Here is a 6,929-nt window from a genome sequence, read left to right on the forward strand (position 1 = left end):
TTATTAATACCTTTCCAGCCTTTGCCACCTCCCCTATAACAACTACCTCCCCACACTACCCTCTTTGTCACTCCCCCGCCCTTCTACTACTTCCTCCTCTAACAACAATTTTTGAATACCCTCCTTCAGCGCAGCCAATGGACCCGATTTTTCGTGATCCTCCCACAGCTCCTACCTGACAACACCCTTCTCTTCCAACAATGTCTCCAAAAACAAGTAGGTAAAGTCTCTTTCGTAGCCGACCCGACGCCTCCCGTCTTGTCATCAGTAACGTCGAACCAACTATAGCATTAACAAACTAACAACCTATAATGTGTCCCATCCTTGCATGACCCCATCCAAGCCCTCAATACTTGCAACCGGACAGTTTCAGCTCCCCCGCACATTGCCCAATCTATGACAAAGATTGGTCAGATTGTGGAGATCCGACTTGCCTGTTCACAGACTAGAATGCACATCAGTGCAATGCTACTCATTCCGCCCGAGGTCATCAAAGAAACCTACTAACATAGCCAAAATTACCTTCCGTAGACCTGACCTTCCTTTAACGTCTACATAGGAGGAGAAATCCCTCCCTGTTTCGTCCATACCACTCCTTCCGTCAGTGCCAAACTGTTGGCCGTCTAGTACACCCAGCCAAACATTTAGCGTTCCACAGCCGATGCCCGACTAGTGCCCACCTGGCCATACGATCTAACTGCCTGCACAATTCACGCACATGTCCAACTGTGGCGGCCCCATAATTGTAATTTTAATAGGGGCTGTCCCACCTACAAATTTGAGTCTGAGGATCAAACTCTCAAATTCAAACTTGACTCACACTACGTGAAGCAGACAAGAACCACGTCGACGTGTTTCTCTCTTACCCTTACTCATTAATACTGCTCACTCCTAACCAATTCTCCTAACCCACCCCCCTACATCTAAATCCCCCTCCTCTTCTACCTCCTACCTTCCCCAATCAACTCTTTGCATCCTAAATCCGACACTCCAACTCTCTACTACCGATATTTTCAATCACCACTACAACCCAACACCTTCCCCTCTCCTCCTCGCACTACCCGTAAACAGACGAACTAACGTTCCACCCCCTCATTCACCCTACCACACAACAACCTCCACATCCTTTTGCCTCCTATACTTGAAGACATCAGTCCCCTCTCTTCCCCCCCTCACAAGAAATCCTTTTATCCCCCAAAAACTCCCCAACCAACTCCTCAGAAAGAAACCATTGAAAATATTCAAGATTACCTAATGAAACTGAACACTCAACCTCCAATCTTACAGCTGCTCCTTCCAACACTCCAAGTAACTGTTGATATCCATCCTCCTCCTAACGATATCCCCCCTACACCAATCCTCCTACCCCCTCCCAACACAGCCCATACCCCCCCGCCCCCACCCCGCCCACATTAACCCTCCCGACCATTCCTCTATCCCTTCCGCTCCCTCCTGGATACACACGTGAATCCTTATGTCACAAGTATCCCTTCCCTCAGACCCTCAGCTCCTAATACCCCTGTCTAGTCGAACACAAACTCCCCACACCTCTCCCATCTCAGACACCTCTCAGTCCTTTTTCCCACCCTCTAGCTGCTTCCCCTCAAAATCCCCAACACGTACTACAATCTATATCAACACTAAAGTATGACTATCCTTCATTGGAATATTCGCGGTTTCCGCTCCCACAGACCTGCCATTGTCATTCCTTTCCTCTTATAATCCATCTATTGTTATGCCTTCAAGAGACCTTCTTACCATCCTCCAATACCAATCCCCATTATCATGTTTGTCTCTTCTCCACATTCCCTTTATGTCTCATCCATACTTATCAATCAGAACAACACCTTATTGTCACACTTCCCCTTCAAACCCAATGTCCCTTGCACATTATACCGTATCTTCCTACATCGTTGGATCACAGTGATTTCATTCTAGTTCTCCCCTTCCCACCCCATTGACTTTTGTTGCTTTTGAATCTAATTTTCCCAACTTCACACCTTTCCTCATAGTTGTTGACTTTAACTCCCGCCACACTATGGTTGTCTATCCACAAACCTCGAGGCCGATCTCTAGAGCCTTCCTCTCCACATCTGACCTTACTATTTCTTAAATTCAGATCGCCCCACACACTTTGATCACCGCACTGAACGATTGAACAGGACGCAATCTTTTTCATGCATTGACCTCTCTCTAAGGCTCGCCTTCTCTTCCTTTAGATTTCCACTGGTCAGTCTTAGACCACTTTCATCTATAGTGACCACTTTCCAGTTCTCCTTTCTCCTACTTCCTAATACGTAACCACTCCCTAACTCCCACGCTGGTGCTTTGATAGAGCCGACTGGCATAACTTTTCACTTCACTCTCCTGCTATTCATACCCCTCCCTCCTCCCTACCTCCATTCTAAATAATACAGTATTTCACAAATACATTCTTAAGAGCTGCACATACAGCTATCCTCGACCTCAAGACCATATACCCAAATGTGTTCCACTCTTAAAACGTGCAGCCGGGACAGTTTACCGCTAAAGAGAGGTACGACTCCAAATCAACTATCAGCCCTTTCTCCTTTAAAGAGCACTGCCTATCTCCGTCGTACAATCCTGAATAGTAAACAAATAGCTGGCGAAGATTATGTTTCATCAATTACATCCTCTACATCTATCTCAAATGATTGGCGCCGAATCCATAAACTATCAGGCAACATCCCCCCCATCCTGCCCCTGTCCTCCATATTCGAATACCCTCATTTCTGATCCCCTCCAAGTCGCTAATGACCTGGGTATTATTTCAAGCCAGGGCAGTAGTGGTTTCTCACCTTTCTCCACACTTACGATTCTATGAAGACCACCAGAAAACGTACTGGACACCCCATTACCTTCACCCATCCTCTGATGATCCGATAATGCCCATTTTCTTCCTTTGAACTCATACTTGCCCTACAATCGTGCGTAAAACTCCATGAAGGCACTGACGGTATTCACTACGATGCTCCTGCAACTCCGCTCTTCCTCCTTATCCTTCCTATTTAAAATTTACAACCTACATATGGACATCATGAAATTTCGCCTTCTAATTGTCGAGAACTCTTATCCTTCCTTCCTGAACCCAAATAAATCGGGTACCCTTCCCTCAAGACTATCGCCCATCGCACTACCTAGCTGCTTGTGCAAACTATTAGAGCGAATGGTGAACTTCCGCTTTATGTGGTATCTTGAATCTCACAATCATCGCTCTCCTTCTCCCAATTCTGTTTATCGCGTGCCATAAAAAGTAAGCACAGGCTGACCCCCTTGCTCATTTTGAGACTATATTACATTTGGCATTGCAACTGCCATGAATCCGTACTAGCTATTTTTTTTTTTTATCTAGAAAAAGCATATGACACGACATGGCGGTACATATTTCTCCAACAATGGTCCTCTCTAGGCATACGTTGAAACTGGTGTCTTCATAAGTCCTTCCTCTCCAACGCACTTTCCAGGTCAAATCGCCTCTGCCACATCATCTGTCTTTCCCAGATCGAAGGTTGTCTCACAAGGCGTGTGCTCAGTACCACTTTATTCCTTCTTGCTGTTATGTATTTTCTCAGTTTTACCACCAGGAGCCCGTCATCACTTATATGTTGATGATTTTAACCATCTATGCCTCTGGCACATCCATACAAATCTCTAACCATTTCTTCTTCCAATCTGCAATCTCATCAGTATCTTCCTGGCCACAAACCATGGCTTCCGCTTTTTCTCCTACCTCTAAATCTTTCTCCATCCTTTCTCTCGCTCACGTGTAGGTCCCCTACCCCGCACTCTTCTTATATGAACTCCACTCCAATGCTGTTTCCGCTGGCAAATTCCTAGTGTCATTTTTGACTCCAAACTGTCCTGGCGGACCATATTCTACACAGTACAGAAAAAGCTCTCCGCCAGTCTTCGAATCTTAAAAACTCTATCCCATATATCCTGGGGCTCAGATCTCAAAACTCCTCCTTCATCTTCAATGTAACTTTGATCCTCTCCACTCTTGAGTATGGATGCCATATCTACTCCTCTGCCTCAACTTCTCTCCTTGCCCATCTTGATTATAATCCTCACTGTGGGCCTTCGCTTACACGAGGCCCTTTTTCGCTCCTCCCCAGTTGAGAGAGCATGTACACTGAATCGTCATATCTTCTCTTATCTCGACGTCGTGCTTCTCTCTCCTTGATCTATGTTCGATTCCACCAATTTTTCCCTCACTAAAACTACTACCCACACCCTACTACTTACCTTACTTCATCTCCACGATTACCTACTCCTTTCTCCACTCGCATGGACCCTCCTCTCCCTTCCCCTTTCTCCCCCATTTCCAACCTCGTCCCCATTATCTGGTCCCATTTCGTCCCTCCATTGCTTTATTACCTCCACCCCCATTTTGCCTCTTCTGTTTTCCCCCAACCCACCAAAATCAAATATCCTCCTACTGTCCTCGCAATTTCCTTGACCATGTCTCCACTCATTACCTCATTGTCTTCACGTATTATACTGATGGCTCCAAATCCCCCCTCCGGTTCTGGTTTGGCAGTAATCTTCCAACTCGTACTTTCAAATACTCTTCCTCCTGATCCAGTGTCCTTACTACAGAACCCGATGCACTCCTTTTTTGCTCTAAAACACATATACTCACTCTCCTCTTCCTCTTTTAACAATTTTACTGACTCCCCGTAACTCATAACTCTCATAAAGTCAATACCACCCACCAACCCCCTTGTTTGTAAGAATCCAGAAATGGTTTTTCTACCTGTCCACACGCCATAAAACAATCAAATTTTGCTGGTTCCCAGCCATGTTGGAATCCCGGCAATGACAGGCAGATACAATAGAACGCCACGCCTCTAATGTCGACATCATTACCAACCACGTTCTCACGTATCCCAGCCACGGTTATTACCCACACTTTAAGACCTTCTGTATATCGATGGCAATCTTTTTTGTAAAGCCTCCACACTAATAAATTACATTCGGTAAAACTATCAATCTCCTGGTCACTCCATTTCAAATCGGAACAGACGTTGGGAGACCGCTCTCTCCGATTACGCATATGGCCACACCCGTCTAACACACTCCTATTCTGATGTCACAATCTGATCCACCCTTATGTTTCCTTATGTAATGTTTCGCCCGTTTCCCCTTTTCCAATCCGCACACATCCCTATTGTCGGGGCCACTTTTTGAAACAACCCGTATCGTCTGTCTGCTTTCCCCCACCTATCCTCCCTTCACCGACCTCCACTATCAGACATCCCTACAGAATCCCACACTTTCTGCTTCAAAACCATTCTCTTTCCTCAACGCCATACATATCGTTCATCTAATCTAACTCCTACCACAACCCGACCTAACCCTTTCACTCACCATTTCTTGCCCATCTTAGACAACTAATCACTACTCAACCACCTTCCGAACTTAACTATAGTGCTACATGACCTTAGATGTCTAGCACATTTATCTTGCTTTTAACCATAAACCATTAACCATCCCTCCCTCTCTAACTCACTCACTCCCTCTCTCTCTTTCTCTCTCTCTCCTCTCTCTCTCTCTCTCTCTCTCTCTCTCTCCTCTCTCTCTCTCTCTCTCTCTCTCTCTCTCTCTCTCCCTCTCTCTCTCCTTCCCTCCCTTCCTCTCTCCTTCCCTCCCTTCTTCTCTCCTTCCCTCACTTCCTCGCTCCCTCCATCCCTTCCTCGCTCCCTCCATCCCTTCCTCGCTCCCTCCATCCCTTCCTCGCTCCCTCCCTTCCTCCCTCTCTCTCTCTCTCCTCTTCGTCTCTCCTCTCTCTCATCTCTCTCTCCTCTCTCTCCCTCCCCTCGTCTCTCCTCTCTCTTCTCTCTCTCTCTCTCTCTCTCTCTCTTCCCTCCCTCCCTCGCTCTTCCCTCCCTTCCTCTCTCCTTCCTCCCTCCTTCTCTCTTCCTCCCTAAGGGCGAAAAGGACTCTCTCCTCGCCCTCCTCCCTCTCATCCTTCCCTCCCTACCCTCTATCCCTTCCTCCCTCTCTCTCTCTCTCTCTCTCTCCTCTCTCTACTCTCTCCTCCCTCGCTCCCTCTCTCTCTCTCTCTCCCTCGTCTCTCTCTCTCTCTCTCTCTCCCTTCCCTCCCATCATCTCTCCTTCCCTTCCCATCCCGCCCTCCCTTCCTCACCGGGCTCTCTTTTCCTCTCTCTCTCTGTCAGGGTATTGTAAAATGCACGTCTATTTTCGTGTATTTTTATTGATTTTGAAGATTCTGGTGTGTAGCGCGTGGCGAGGTTGGAATGGCCGTCTGGTGGCAGAGGTTCCCCGCAGTCGTTTAAAGCCCCGATAAGTGGGGGCCCTGAGCGTCGGACCCCTCGGGAGAAGGCGGCGTGCGAGCGGGGCCGTGACTCGAATTAGTGTTTGTCATGTAGGTGTCTGAGGTCATGAGCAATGGGGCGTGGCTAGGTCAGTACGGCGGGGGGCGATGCCATGGGACCCTGCCTATTGGTCACCTGCAGCTGGAGGGCGTGACACTGAAGGCTTCTGACCACTCTCAGAGAGAGAGAGAGACAGGAAAATCAATGGAAAGGGGGAGGGGAGAGAGAGGACGTCAGAAGCAGAACGGGGGGTGGGGGGTGTAGAGAGAAACAGAGACAGACAGACAAAGAGAGAGAGAGAGGCTGAAGGGGGGATGAGAGTAAAGTCAAATGAGAAGGGGTGGGTGTGAGAGAGAGAGAGAGAGTAAAGTCAGAGGCAGAGTGTGAGGGGAGAGAGTAGAGTGTCTCGTAGAGATCTAGAATCAAATAATTTATCATATATGGTAATGTTTTGTGATAATAGCATAATTTTGCAAAGCTATTTTTTTCATTTTTCATTTAATTTTTCATTTAAATTTTCTTTTCTTTATTTTTTTGTCAACTTTTTCCGTTTTTCCGTGTTTTTCATTT

The sequence above is a fragment of the Penaeus monodon genome, chromosome 18 (assembly GCF_015228065.2).
Source record: "Penaeus monodon isolate SGIC_2016 chromosome 18, NSTDA_Pmon_1, whole genome shotgun sequence".
NCBI lineage: Eukaryota > Metazoa > Arthropoda > Malacostraca > Decapoda > Penaeidae > Penaeus > Penaeus monodon.